Below are 15869 nucleotides of genomic sequence, written 5' to 3'. Positions count from 1 at the left end.
CAACATAAGCACTCGGATGTTACATCATGCAGCTACAGGATGACTGACATCTAACAGTCTTCTGTATATTAAATTAATACACGGATGTTGCATACGTCAGCTATATGTTACATACGCCTATTCGTATGTGAGATAGGGCCGCGGTTGTTCAGTGGTAGAGCGTTCACCTCTGGTCCATGGGGTCCCGGGTTGAAACCCTGCTCTTGTCACGTGAACTTTGTGGTGGAGAAACACCGTGTGTGTGGGTTTCCTCGGGGTTCTCCCGTTTCCTCCCACTTCCTTCATTCAACCATTTCATTCGTTTCTCATCATCACCCTCTCCTTTAGCCTAGCCGGCATAACTCTGGGATGTAAAACTCAAAAATTTTATTTCATTTTATTTCATTGTATGTGAGATCCTGACAACGACGGTTTATTTTCTCAGTGTACTCCCTTAGCTTGCAGTGGAGCTCTGAGAGATTCCTAATTTCAAACCCACCTTACAGCGGAGTTTCGTGGTTTCCTTTCCCACTTAGTTCTCAGTGTAGCTCTGCGAGACTTCAATTTCCCTTTGTTTGCAGTGAAACATATCAAATCTTACTTAGCTCGCAGTGGGGCTTTGTGAGGAATCTTTTTCCTTGCTGCCTGGTTCTTGGGACACCTACTACAATAAGTGATACAGGGTTGTAAACGAAAAATAATCTTCAACTTATTTTCGTGTTGATATGTAAATTTATTAGTTTTTGAGTCGCTGATTCCGAAAATAAAATCGATTTTCTCTCATCGCCCTGTTTTTCTGCAAATTTCTTTAAAATCCAATTCTTGATATATATATATATATATATATATGTGTGTGTGTGTGTGTGTGTAAACATAAATACGAATAAACTATACAGATATCTACTCTGGGCTATCTGTAAATTTATGCCTAAATCTGAATGAATGTGAATACATTGAACGCTAAGTCTATTTTTAATCACAAATGGGTCTATATATGCAAACATATATCCCTATATCTGATGGGCTTGTAAAACAAATACTTTTTAGTTACTTTTTTTTACACTCTTTTTTCTGTAAGCTTTGGCAACTCTCTTATGCTTTTCTTCTGCTGTTTGACTATTTACGGTCCAATAGTAGTCCGTCATTATGCTAACATTTCACCTACCCTGGAGCATATACCTCTCTCCATATCTCTTATATCTTGGCGAAATATCTCACCTTGCACCTCACTTACTTAGCCAAGATTTTCTTGAAACTAACCCAGATGTGAATGCAAGACATATACTAGGAGGAGTCCGAAAATAAGTTTCCCCAGGTGATTGTGGACAGGGATGGGAATGCGAGGCCAAAAATAGCATGTGCATTAAAGATCAGGCGTTCCTTTATTTTTTCACCTAAGTACCACGTACATTGACACATTTGTCATACCGGTCTATAAGCTTCAAAAACCCTTCCAGGAAAAAACATTGCTTCCAAAGCACCTACCGTCGAGAGTCTTCTTGAAGACCGGTAACAGATAGAAGTTACTGGGTGCGAGATTAGGACTGTGTGGCGGATGGGCTAGGCGCTCCCACCCAAGAATTTTCCTGGGAAAGCTAACTGGGAAACTTATTTTCGGACTTCCCTCGTATTTTGAGAGTCGTGTTGCAACCAAGTTCTTCAAATGTCAACAAGATTGCTTCTACAATGTTCGTATACTCTGGATATTTATGGTTACCGAGAAAATTCTCTGTTACACTTTTGAATGTTACCCAGGCGTCTCAGCTGGATTCATTGTAGTTTTAAAAAATCTCAGTGTTTCATAAATTTATGTATATCGGGACCAACAATTACGCCTTCTTTCACTTTTCCATAGGACAAGAATGGAAATTTATTACATATAAACAGTGGCGTATTTACGATTTTGTTTCGGGTGGGGGTGGGGGGGCTTTGCCTCAAAATGTGAAAATTCTGCAAGATATTTCATATACTTTACTATGGTAAATAAGATTTCGGAGGGGGGACTTAAGCCCGGAAGCCGCCCCCCTTAATACGCCACTGCATATAAACTTGAAATATTGCCCCGGTTTGTCAAGTGTTCTCACAAATTGTTTAATGAGACTCAATGTGAAGAAGTGGAGGAAATATTTTGCCCTGATCAACCAAACATTCATGTGTCCTGGATTCCAGCCAGAGTACCCTTAATAGCCACTTACTACTTACCCAATCTTCACTTCTTGTCCTACTTTCCACTCGCAAATGAACTATGGCATCTTCTTATATCCAGATTGTTCTAGTAAATACCCAAAATCTTGAAATGATCCATCTATGTTCTTGATATTTAATTTTACTTATAAATAATTTAGTGGTTTCGCAAGTATCTTTCCTTGTAATCGAATGGGCAATAGTTACAAATGGGTACTCTTATTTTCATTGTGTAAATAGACACATTTTAAGCTTGTTTCGTTAATAGCATCAAATAGTCTACAACTAGTAGAAAGTACACTTAACCAAGCAAAACCAACAAAACAGGCATAATAAATTCTTCTTGTACCAAATAGGATTTCTTTTTTGCTAGCCGAAGGGTAGCTCCATTGCGAGGGTTACGCCCTCTATCCGGGGTGAGAGGTGCAGAGACTGGGGAAGGAAGGATATTGGAGGTGGTCTATGGGATGTAAGGTTAAGCTGGAAAAATCATTTACTTTATTTTTAGATCATAATGACAGTTTATGACATTTATTACATTTTATTCAAGCGCAACGGACATTATGAACTTTGTTCATAATCATGAGGACAGGAGGAAATATGACAGTGAAGTGCATATCACAGGACAACACAAGGAAATGTTAGTTAGACGAATGCAGATTATCTTCTTGTCCAGGGGCTGCTCTGGACAGTGATGTAGACAAGTGGATCCCTGTTAGCACAATAGGTTATAGTGCAGCATATGTAGGTGATAAATGAAGTGGAAAGTGATCAGAAGAATAAGCTGAAGCGACAAAATGATCTGGATGGTCCACATAGGATGAAAATTGTCATTCTCTACTTTTGTACCAGGCAAACGTAGACCAGAAGCTTCCTTCCATGAAGTCCAGAATCAACAATTTCTGATGATTTCTTCGTTTATGTGGATTATGTGGGTTAAATAAATATAGATTATGTGGGCTAAATTTATAACTTATTTTCTTTCCTCATAACTACTCTGCTATACGATACAATTGCTTGTGAAAGGACCAGTGCCATCTAGAGAGCTTTTAATGAACTAGAGAGCGAAAAAGGTACTAGTAGGTTGGAGTGTAACTAGGGAATTAGTAGTAATTCTAGGGTGATAGGAGGAAACTAATGCCAGATTCTGCATGTGAGAACTCGAGCTAACTTTGCACTTATTTATTGGAATTGTATTATACTGTTTTATGTCAGAAAGTTTTATCATAAAATTGGTTGTTTCACAATAATAAATAAAACTCCTTACAAACTGATTTTTCTGTTTTCTCGAAAGGTTTGTTTGATGATTTACCCTTAAATACTTGGTTTTGTTTAGCTCAATGTTCTCTTTAGATTGATATAGCTACGTCTTATGCAGTGGTCTTCAAATTTATGAAGCTTCTGGGCTATCGTAGACCACTGTTTTTAAATCCTACTGTGAGCTACAAACCAAATTTGATTTGATTTGATTTATTGACATATAACACAACAGGTACAGTGTTACATCGTTATACAGATTATATAGGTTAATAAAGCTAGTGGTAATAATCTTACAAAACTAATAGACTTCTTAAAACTACTTACATCCATTGCCAGTACATCCAGGTTGAAATTTTCTTTAACTAACCTGTTGTAGGTTGCACTAACTCTCCATATAGGAGATCTGCTTAAAACGTTTGTTTTCGCTGTCATACAAAAAAAAAAAAAAAAAAAAATGTATTTTTCGAAGCAGTGCGCAATTTAATGGATGGTACTTGGATACATATTGATAAAAACAATAAATCAATATTTCTTTTCCTGAGTTCTAATGTTTCAAAATTAAAATTTTCAACAAGGTTAATGTAGCTTTCAAATTTTGGATAGAATTTTGTTTCCTTAAGTGTAAGAAGCCTTAAAAACTTATTTTGAGTACGCTCAATCAAGAATGAGTATTTCTGTATATTAGGGTTCCATATATTACTACAATATTCTAATTTTGACCTGACGTATGCATAATACAGCACAATTAAAGTTTGATCATTTTGAAAATCTTTACTGACTCGATAAATATATCCAAGATTTTTGTAGGCTTCGTTGCAAATAGTTTCAATATGTTGAATAAAGGTTAATTTTGTGTCAAAAATAACTCCCAAATCCCTTATAAAATCAAGCTTTTTTAGTTTTTTCCCTAATATTGAATAATTATATTGAATATATTTTTCTTTTCTAGTGAATGTTAAATAACTGCACTTACGAACATTTAACTTAAATTTATTGTTTTTACACCAAACTTCAAGATTTTGTAAGTCACTCTGAAGTTCTAAACAGTCCTGAATTGTTTCAATTCTGTTGAATATTTTAAGGTCATCAGCAAAGAGTAGATTTTTAGAAAATTGAAAGCACTCAGGAAGATCATTTACCGCCAAAATGAAAAGTAGAGGTCCCAGATTCGAGCCTTGAGGGACTCCAGATGTTGCATGAAAGATTTGAGATTTATGATTACGATACAATACAGTTTGTTTACGATTTTGAAGGTAGGAAGCAAAATATTGCAGAGTTGATTTCGAGAAGTTAAAGGATGCCAGTTTGTTTAAGAGAATGTCATGGTCAATGACGTCAAATGCTTTAGAAAAATCAGTATATATGACATCTACTTGTCCTTGCTTGTCAAGTTCCTTCGAAATGTAGTCTGCTATTAGTGCTAGATTTGATACAGTAGATCTGCCCTTCAGAAATCCATGTTGACTGACAGATAATGCAGGTTTAACATGATCCATTGTTCGCTTATGCAATATATATTCATACACCTTCGCAAACGCAGATAAGATAGAAATTAACTATCAACTTATTTTTAACCAAAAAAAACCTTACATTTGTTTATGGAGGAATCAGTGGAGAAAATAAGATTAGCCAACCTTAGCGTTAACGTGATCCACCAAAAATGTTCCCGCGAGCAACTAGTAGCTCGTGATCGACAGTTTGGCGATCATTGCTCTTATCTTTGGAAAATATCGTAGTTAAGAACAAAAATTAAAGTTTATACATTTAATTTTGGGGTATGCCTCATTTGAAGGGGGGGGGGAGCATGGTGGATTTGGTGCGGCGAGTCCCTGGTTCGATCTCCGAGCAAGTAAGTTTGTGGTGGACAACATCGTGTCCGTGGGTTTCCTGGAGGTATTCTCGTTTCCTCCTACATTCTCATTCCAAAGATTCTTCCATCATCATTCAATTGGGCTAATCATCCGTCTTCCTCAGCCTAACATTCATAATAGTGGGACGTTAAAGATTTCATTTCACTTTATATATATATACGAGGATAAGTCAAAAATTATCCTGCAATGTTGCTATAAACTTTTGTTGTATTGTTTATGATGATCTCTGTCTTCGTTTATCTTATTGTTATGCTGTTTTGGGCATGCTATGAAAGTTTGATTCTAATTCCTCCATTTGTCTGTCTGTTGTTGCAGATACAACATTGCCGCCCCATTACAGATTTGCACCAAAACAGGAACAACGAGCAGTGATTCGGTTTTTTGTGGTCGGAAGATTTATATCACTGACCGCAATCCATCAAAGACTTTTTTTACAATACTTGAACAGTGTCCATCTACGAATGGATTGAAACATTTTAAAATGGTAGCACAAGTGTTACGCACGAGCCAGGAGCCGGACAACCAAATACGGCCATAAATGATGACAACATTGAGCCTGCACCAGGCCTGTAGCCAGGCCAAAAATGTAGGGGGGTGCGGCTGAAGTTAGGGGGGACCCGATGGAAACGTATTATAGCTCATTTGCCAGTTTACCGTGAAAATTTTGGGGCTGGGAAGCCAAAATTTAGGTGGATGCTAGACTCCGCTGGATAGGGCCTGGCGTGCACAAGACAACATTGAACGCGTTCTGTTAGACAGACCAGTGACTATTGACAAAATGGCAGCTCCGTTAACTTGTTCCCCCACTTTTAAAAGTTATTCAGAAAAGAATGTCAAAGTTTTGTACTAGTTTTGTACCGTCTTGTACCACCAATAAAAAGTTTTGTATCATCTCCATTAGCAAGTAATGTACAATTTAAAGTCTGGACCTAGCGTTAACTTGTTCCCCCAACATAACGAATTTTCCTGAAAATAATGTCAAAGTTTAGTACTAGTTTTGTACCACCAATAGAACGTTTTGTACAACCCCCATTAGCAAGTAATGGACAATTTAATGTCTGGACCTAGCGTTAACTTGTTCCCCAAGATAACGAATTTTCCCGAAAATAATGTCAAAGTTTGTACTAGTTTTGTACCGTTTTGTACCACCCATAAAAAATTTTTTCCACCTCCATTAGCCACTAATGGACGATTTAATGTCTGGACCCAGCGTTAACTTGTTCTTCACCATAACGAATTCTCTCGAAAATAATTTCAAAGTTCTGTACTAGTTTTGTACCACCAATAAAAAGTTTTGTACCACCTATATTAGCCAGTAATGGACGATTTAAGATCTGGACCCAGCGTTAACATGTTCCCCACCATAACGAATTTTCATGAAAATAGTGGCAAAGTTTTGTACTAGTTTTGTACCGTTTTGTACCACCAATAAAAAGTTTTGTATCACGTCCATTAGCAAGTAAGGACGATTTAAAGTCTGGACCCAGCGTTAACTTGTTCCCCACTAAAATGAATATTCCCGAAAATAATGGCAAAGTTTTGTACTAGTTTTGTCCCGTTTTGTACCACCAATAAAAATTTTTGTACCACATCCATTAGCCAGTAATTGACGATTTAAAGTCTGTACCTAGCGTTAACTTGTTCTTCACCATAACGAATTATCTTGAAAATAATTTCAAAGTTCTGTACTAGTTTTGTACCACCAATAAAAAGTTTTGTACCACCTCCATTAGCGAGTAATGGAGGATTTAAAGTCTGGACCTAGCGTTAACTGGTTTCCCACCATAGCGAATTTTTCCGAAAATAGTGGCAGAGTTTTGTACTAGTTTTGTACCGTTTTGTACCACCAATAAAAGTTTTGTACCACATCCATTAGCCAGGGTTAACTTGTTCCCAGGGTTAACTTAATATCTGGACCCAAGGTTAACTTGTTCACCACCATAACGAATTTTCTCGAAAATAATGTCAAAGTTTTGTACTAGTTTTGGACCACCAATAAAATGTTTTGTACCACGTCCATTAGCCAGTAATGGACGATTTAAAGTCTGGACCTAGCGTTAACTTATTCCCCACCATAACGAATTTTCTCGAAAACAATGTCAAAGTTTTGTAATGGACGACTGGCTAATGGATGTGGTACAAAACTTTTTATTGGTGGTACAAAACGGTACAAAACTAGTGCAAAACTTTGCCACTATTTTCGGGAAAATTCGCTATGGTGGGAAACCAGTTAACGCTAGGTCCAGACTTTAAATCCTCCATTACTCGCTAATGGAGGTGGTACAAAACTTTTTATTGGTGGTACAAAACTAGTACAAAACTTTGAAATTATTTTCAAGATAATTCGTTATGGTGGGGAACAAATGAACGCAAGGTCCAGACATTAAATCGCCAATTACTGGCTGATGGATGTGGTACAAAAATTTTTATTGGTGGTACAAAACGGTACAAAACTAGTACAAAACTTTGCCGCTATTTTCAGGAAAATTCATTATGTTGGGGAACAAGTTAACGCTGGGTTCAGACATTAAATCGTCTATTACTGGCTAATGGATGTGGTACAAAAATTTTATTAATGGTTCAAAACGGTACAAAACTAGTACAAAACCTGACACTATTTTCGGGAAAATACGTTATGGTGGAGGAACAATTTAACGCTAGGTCTAGACTATAAATCATCCTTTACTGGCTAATGGAGGTGGAACAAAACTTTTTATTAATGGTACCAAACTAGTACAGAACTTTGAAATTATTTTCGAGAAAATTCGTTATTGTGGGGAAGAAGTTAACACTGGGTGGAGACATTAAATCGTCCATTACTGGCTAATGGATGTGGTAAAAACTTTTTGTTGGTGGTACAAAACGGTACAAAACTAGTACAAAACTTTGACACTATTATCGGGAAAATTCGTTATGGTGTGGAACAAGTTAACGGTAGGTTCAGACTTTAAATCGTCCATTACTGGCTAATGGACGTGATACAAAACTTTTTATTGGTGGTACAAAACGGTACAAAATATTTTCGGGAAAATTCGTCATGGTGGGGTAACAGACGTTAACTTGTTCCCCCACTTTGAATCGTCCATTACTGGTTAATGGATGTGGTAAAAACTTTTTATTGGTGGTACAAAACGGTACGTAACTAGTACAAAACTTTGACATTACTTTCGGGAAAATTCGTTATGGTCGGGAACAAGTTAACCCTGGGTCCAGACCTTAAATTGTCCATTACTGGCTAATGGAGGTGGTACAAAACTTTTTGTTGGTGATACAATACGGTACAAAACTAGTACAAAACTTTGTCACTATTTCCAGGAAAATTCATTATGGTGGGGAACAAGGTAACGCTGGGTCCAGACTTTAAATCGTCCATTACTGGCTAATGGAGGTGGTAAAAAACTTTTTATTTGTGGTACAAAACTAGTGCAGAACTTTGAAATTATTTTTGAGAAAATTCGTTATTGTGGGGAACAAATTAACGCTGGGTCCAGACATTAAATCGTCCATTACTGGCTAATGGATGTGGTAAAAACTTGTTGTTGATGGTACAAAACGGTACAAAACTAGTACAAAACTTTGCCACTATTTTCAGGAAAATTACTTATGGTGGAGAACAAGTTAACGCTGGGTCCAGACATTAAATCATGCATTAGTAGCTAACGTCGGTGGTACAAAATTTTTGTAGGTGGTACAAAACGGTACAAAACTAGTACAAAACTTTGCCACTTTTTCCGGGAAAATTCGTTATGATGGGGGAACAAGTTGACGCAGGGTCCAGACTTTAAATCGTCCATTACTGGCTAATGGGCGTGGTACAAATCATTTTATTGGTGGTACAAAACGGTACAAAACTAGTATAAAACTTTGCCACTATTTTCGGGAAAATTCGTCATGGTTGGGGAACAGGCGTTAACTTTTTCCCCCACTTTGAATTGTCCATTACTGGTTAATGGACGTGGTACAAAACTTTTTATTGGTGGTACAAATCGGTTCAAAACTAGTACAAAACTTTGACATTCTTTTCTGAGTAAATTTTAAAAGTGGGGGAACAAGTTAACGGAGCTCAAAATGGCACATCGTACGGAAAGAAGTTACGGCTCTGCGTACATCATCCACAACATACTTCGGCTTCATAAAGTCGCGTGCCTCTTCGGTGCGAACTTCTAATGGAGCGGCCATGATCTATCCGCAACAAAAGGAAGACAAATGAAGGAATTAGGAATCAAAGTTTCATAGCATGACCACAACAACATAAGAATTAAATAAATTAAGAGAGAGGTCAGCATGAACAATGTAAGGAAAGTTATAGCTACATTGTGGATGATTTTAACTTTGTTTTATTTATTTTTATTTATTTATTTAAAGAAAGAAGAAAATTTAGTATATTGGTTTGCACCCAATATATTAAAGCTTACATATACAAAATTAAACATACTAAATTATACAATAACAATATATACCTCGTAAAACGTACTCGTAGTCGTATCGTATATCAACTTACCCTCGTATATCCTATTAACCACTGTACACTGTATTCTTTCTAGTGTCATCACGAAGAATTTTATCAGCGTATATTCCAATATCAATTTCTAGTTAATAGGCAGCTTACAGTGGCGGTCCTGAAGGAAGTCACGTTGGTCTAAAAAATATCCAGTGCACGGAGAAAAAATGTAGCGTACGTAAAATCGAATGTTATATTTCTAAATCCTGTAGTTTTTGGACTTTTCGACATAATCTCCCTTAACTTCAATACACTTGGTCCACTGTTTCTCCAACATCAGTATTCCTTCCCGGAAGTAAGAGTCTGGAAAGTTGTGAAAATAGTCATCCACGACCCTCTCAACTTCTTCATTCGATGTGAAGCGCTTCCCAGAAAAACAAGTTTTCAAGTTTGGGAACAGATAGAAGACCGACGGTGCCATATCAGGAGAATATGTGGGATGTCCAAGCAAATCGTACCCCAAATCCCGCAGTTTTCCCATCGCCAACGCACCCTTGTACACAGGTGCGTTGTCCCGGTGAAAGATGATTTTCTTTTTCAAGTCAGGCCTCTTCTCGCGAATTTTGGCATCCAGCTGGTCAAGAATATGGGAGTAATATTCGCCTGTAATTGTTCTCTCTTTTGCAAGGTAATCAATTAACAGGATCCCTTTCGCATCCGAAAATACACTGGCCATGACCTTTCTGGCCGATACGATCGTCTTCGCTTTCTTCGGCGCTGCACCACCGGCTTCCACCCACTGCTTGGACTGCTGTATTATTTTTGGCGTGTAGTTGTGAACCCATGTCCCATCCATTGTCACGCTGGGCGCCAAATTGTATCACTACGCCTATGGCTAGTCTAGGTCCCTCCAGAGGGGTAGCGAAGCAAGGCGAAGAATGTGAGATAAAACGTCATCAGCAAATAATGTCACACGTTATTGTTCCAAAACACTTGAATGTTACTAAAATACAAAGAAAATGTTTTCGTCTTCTTGGCGATGAATACAAGTGTATCTAACTTGTAGCTAACCACCTAGGAGTTGAAGTAGTAGCATAGTCCTATCATAGGTAGCTTTAAAATAATACCATCTCTGGTTCTGGGTGCTATGTTTAGATGGAAACAGTTGTACTCTCCTCTCTGCTGTCCTGGAGTATTTCGCTGGAGGCTAAGAGTTTGGAAAGAAGCTGGAAGATGATTTTGAAAGTTTCAAAGAAAAAAAATCCATTGCGTTTGCAAATCCTTCCAATATCTTCCCAATGAAACTAATGTGTTCGTCGCTTATAATATGAATAATCTTGGGTTTAGTACTCTAATTTACATGAATAACATTCTTAACTGAAGTAATATTAATAATATTAGGTTATAAATAATATATAATTTCCATTTTGATATGCAAATTTTTTGATAGCTACTTTCCCTATCAAAATTTAAATTAAGCACGCACAGAGTATATACAACAGGACAATCAATCCATAAAGTTGTGAGAAAAATAGGCATAAAATTTATACTGTAAGCTTAATTACCCGGAAATTTTAAGTTTGGATTGTACGCATAATTATATGAAAATTTTACACGTTTTTCCCCTTTACGTTGTTCTGCGTATCTTGATTTGCAACTTTCAAATTTCATCCTTTTTTCCACCGAAAAGTATCAATAATTCAACAAGGAAATAGTTATACTATTATAATTTAATTGAAATTCCTTGTAATTTGGCACATGGCAAACATCAGTATGGTAATTTAAGGGGAAGAAGGAGGGAAATTCCCATTCACCTCTGAACACTTTCCAGGATCCTTGTTCCCTTCCGCTTTCTAGACGGGAGAAGGAGCTTGGTAATGGCATCAAACCTTCATGTGTAATTACAAAAAATAAATTTATAAACAAATAAGAAATCATCAGTTTATCAGGATTTAATTGATAATTTATTCAGAAGATTCCCCATCGAAGGCGTGGTAGATGAAGGTTCTGTTCTCCATGAGTTGACATTGCCAACTGACATGGTCGATATGGAAAAGATGTTGTATGGTGATAGAGAGACGATACTTCTTGCTGAGTATTTCAAAACTGACCAAGAAAAATCATTGAGGAGTTGCAGAAATCGGGTAGAAGTATTATCAATTTCCACGACAGAGTACGAACGGGGATTTCCCCTTATGAATTTACAGATGACTGATATTAGAAATAGACTAAGTGCTCAAACATTGTCTAGCTTGTTGTTCATCAATGTTAATGACCCACCGCTAGACAAGCTCAAAGTAGACGAGCTAGTAATTTCTTGGGTGAAGGATGGACATAATTCCTCTGCGGATGATTTACCACGAAAAAGTTACCAACAGGAAATAACCCCAATTTCAGATTTGTTTTAAGGTGGCAAATTACGAGTTATGGAAAATGTATACTTGTATTACTAATGGCTTATTTGTGTTATTCAACTTTGTATCTAATTTTTAATAAGTCTCTTCTTTGTTTTAGGTAAACTACTTTGAATAAATATTCATAATAATTGCAATTATGCATATTTGTAACTTAAATTTAACGTTGTGTTTTAGTGATTACACAAATTACAATTATGAGCATACTTTACGGAGATGCTCTCACATAGGGTACCCGAGCACTTTTATACACTATGAAAAACTGATTTTTCAAGTCTTTTGTGAGAAAAATATTGTGAACTGAGAAACCATAACCTTTTCCATATTGTACAGAGGTATTTTCCTGCGAATAGAAGTTTCTTTTGGAATGCGTTCAGAAATTAACACTTGCAAGAATACTCTCTTAGTACAAATATATTTTAGGCACACACTAATTTCCCCCCACCCCGAACTGTTTCAATTTCCTCACTGACAAACACTTGACCATTTTATATCGTAAAGGTCAGATCCACCGTTATTGTAACAGAGTGGTGCTTGAACGATTGACTAGAAATTCAAACTCCGATTAGTGACACTTTCACAGTATTATTTTATTACAAGTGTAAACTCTTTAGTCAGTACAGAATAGGTCGTAGATCGTGTTCAGAGTTGATGACGATGGATTTTAGTGAGTCAGAGTAGGTCACAGTGTATGAGAGTGGTTCATGGTTGGTGGTGGATCACGGTGGGTCATGGGGGTCACAGTGGATCATGGTGGATGGTGGGTCAGAGTGGGTCACGGTGGATGGTGGGTCAGTGGTTCATGGGTCACGGTGGATGATGGGTTAGTGGGTCGTGGGTCACGGTGGGTGGTGGGTCAAGTTTTCATTGACCCACGCCAACTCTGTATGACTCACAAACATGGCCGTCATTGTTTTAAGCCCACGAGTAGCAGACTGAAATTCAATTGTAAAATTCGACTACTTGCAATCAACGCATGAGCGGAAGGAAGTGCTTCCCGTAAACTAGCTCGAAAGTATTTTATAGCGCAATTATTGAAAAAAAAATCAGTGGAAATGTTCATTGGATTGAATTCATCTGAAGAAATTGTCTTCTTCCAACCGCCATAGAAGGAAAAGTGGAAGGAAAGCGAGGAATAGGAAGAAGAAGAACACAATTGATCGACGATTTGAAGAATAAAGAAAAATATTGGTAGTTAAAAGAGGAAACTGAAGATCGAAAAACATGGAAGAAACATTTCCAGGCCCAAATCTTAAAAAAAAAAAAAAGAAAAAAAAACATTAGTCCTAAAATCTGTCAAAAGGTAGAATACTTAATAATAATAATAATAATAATAATAATAATAATAATAATAATAATAATAATAATAATAATAATAATAATAATAATAATAATAATAATAATACTTGCTAAATTTACTCCATTATTATTACTATTACTATTATGTTATAAATCAGATTACTAGTGAATTGCTCCAAATCAGAAATTATATATATTTTCCTAATGGGTCTGCATCCTCAAATATTAATTGAAACTGATAATCTTTATACAATATTAATGATTGAAATTCGGGAGGGAATCGAAACAATTAAACGAGAATCATATTGTGTTTCACCTAGTTAGAAGAGAAGGTAGCAATCAAAAAATAGAAAAATAAATATCTTTACTGAAAAGCTTCTTGCAAGAAGTCAAATAAATATCGTAACTGAAAAACTTCTTGTAAGACGCTGAAGATGACACTAGCAACCAAGAGAATTGTAAGACAGCGCCAGACGGATTGTGTGTGAACTACGAAAAAGTTTGTTGCTTAGCAGAGAGGATGTGACTGAAAGTTTACGAGTATAGTAGTGTGTGGGCGTGACTCTTTAAAGAGAAATCAAACTACAGGAGTTTTCACATACAATAATACTTAATTAAATATATATCCCGGAAAAATAACAATTGTCAACTGTTCACAGTTTCTACGAAGGATGTATTGTTTTACGAAGGAAAATTAGTATGTCTCGAATTTCTCAAAATCTACGTGAGGCCGCGATGGCTCAGGGGTGGATCCAATGGGGGCAATTGCCCTCCCCACAGAAGAGGAAACTTTCTTATTTTATATATAAATAAAAACCCATACCCGAGTTTGGAGCTCTTAAAAGTATCTCTAAGTAGCAGTATTGCAACCCACTGCCCCCCAAGAAGTTCGTCTTGCATCCTCCCCTGCGGTGGCTCAATGGTAGACCTCTGGTGCGTGGGGGCCTGTTTTGATCCCAGATCGAGCCAAGTGAACTTTATGGTAGACAAACACCGTGTGCGTGGGATTTATCGGGGTTTTCCCGTTTCCTCCCACTTTCTTCATTCCATTATTCCATCCATTTCTCATCATCAACATCTCCTTTAAACTACAAAGCATAAGCGTAGGATGTAAAACTGATAAATTTTGAAAACCACGCATAAGAATGTATCATCAAACTTGTTGTTTTGTTCACTCTGTGTTATCTCTCGATTAACGTACATCTTATCTTTGGACAATACTATAGAGTAACAAAAAAAGTTATTATCAGTGGCGTATCTAACCCGGGGCCGGCAGGCTAAGCTCCCACCCTAGTTTTTAAAGTGATAAAATAATTGAAGCTATTATTTGCATATTTTTGAAAGTTCATATAGTGAACTCATGATAGGGTCTATACCATAGTTTGGGGTCTGATTGCTCCACGTTTTTACCTTCTAGATCCGCCACTGGTTAATATACGAAAGATAATAATAATAATAATAATAATAATAATAATAATAATAATAATAATAATAATAATAATAATAATAATAATAATAATAATAATAATAATAATTTCATGGGTAATGGTGTCTATTCTTCGCAACCAAAAACTACTGTGCGTGGAGAAAAGGAGATACACACCGCAGAATCGTATATTCCAGAACCCAACCGAAAAGAAGTAGAAACCTCTATAAAGAAATTAAAGAAACACAAATCTCCAGGTGTAGATGAAATTCCGGCTGAGTTAATTTTAGCTGGAGGCAAAATATTGTGGAATAAGATACACAAACTCATTCTCCTTATATGGAACAAGGAAAAATTGCCACAAGAGTAGAAAGAGTCAATCATTGTTCCAATTCACAAGAAAGGCGACAAAACTGACTGTAATAATTATCGAGACATTTCTCTTCTGTCAACATCCTATAAAATCCTTTCAAATATTCTATTAGCAAGATTGACCCCATACGCAGATGAAATTATTGGAGATTATCAGTGCGGATTCAGACGAAATCGATCAACTATCGATCAAATATTTACCATTCGCCAAATACTCGGAAAAAAAGTGGGAATACAATACCCCGGTACATCAACTATTTCTTGATTTTAGAAAGGCGCACGACTCGGTTAGGAGAGGAACATTGTACAACTTTCTTACAGAACTTGGAATACCGAGAAAGCTAATTAGATTAATTAAGATATGTTTAAATGAATCCCAAAGTAAAGTCCGGGTAGGAAAATTTTTGTTCACGAGCTTCCACATCGAAAATGGCTTGAAACAAGTAGATGCGTTGTCGCCATTATTATTTAACTTCGTTCTGAAATACGCTATAAGGAAAATCAAAGATAGCAACCAGGGCCTACAATTGAAAGGTATTCACCAGGTTATGGCATATGCTGATGATGTAAATTTAATAGGGGATGATAGGAGAACAATAGAAAGGAATGCAGAGATCTTATTA

The sequence above is a fragment of the Thermobia domestica genome, chromosome 12 (genome assembly GCF_964235325.1).
Source record: "Thermobia domestica chromosome 12, izTheDome1.hap1.1, whole genome shotgun sequence".
Lineage (NCBI taxonomy): Eukaryota > Metazoa > Arthropoda > Insecta > Zygentoma > Lepismatidae > Thermobia > Thermobia domestica.
This window is presented reverse-complemented; position numbering follows the sequence as displayed.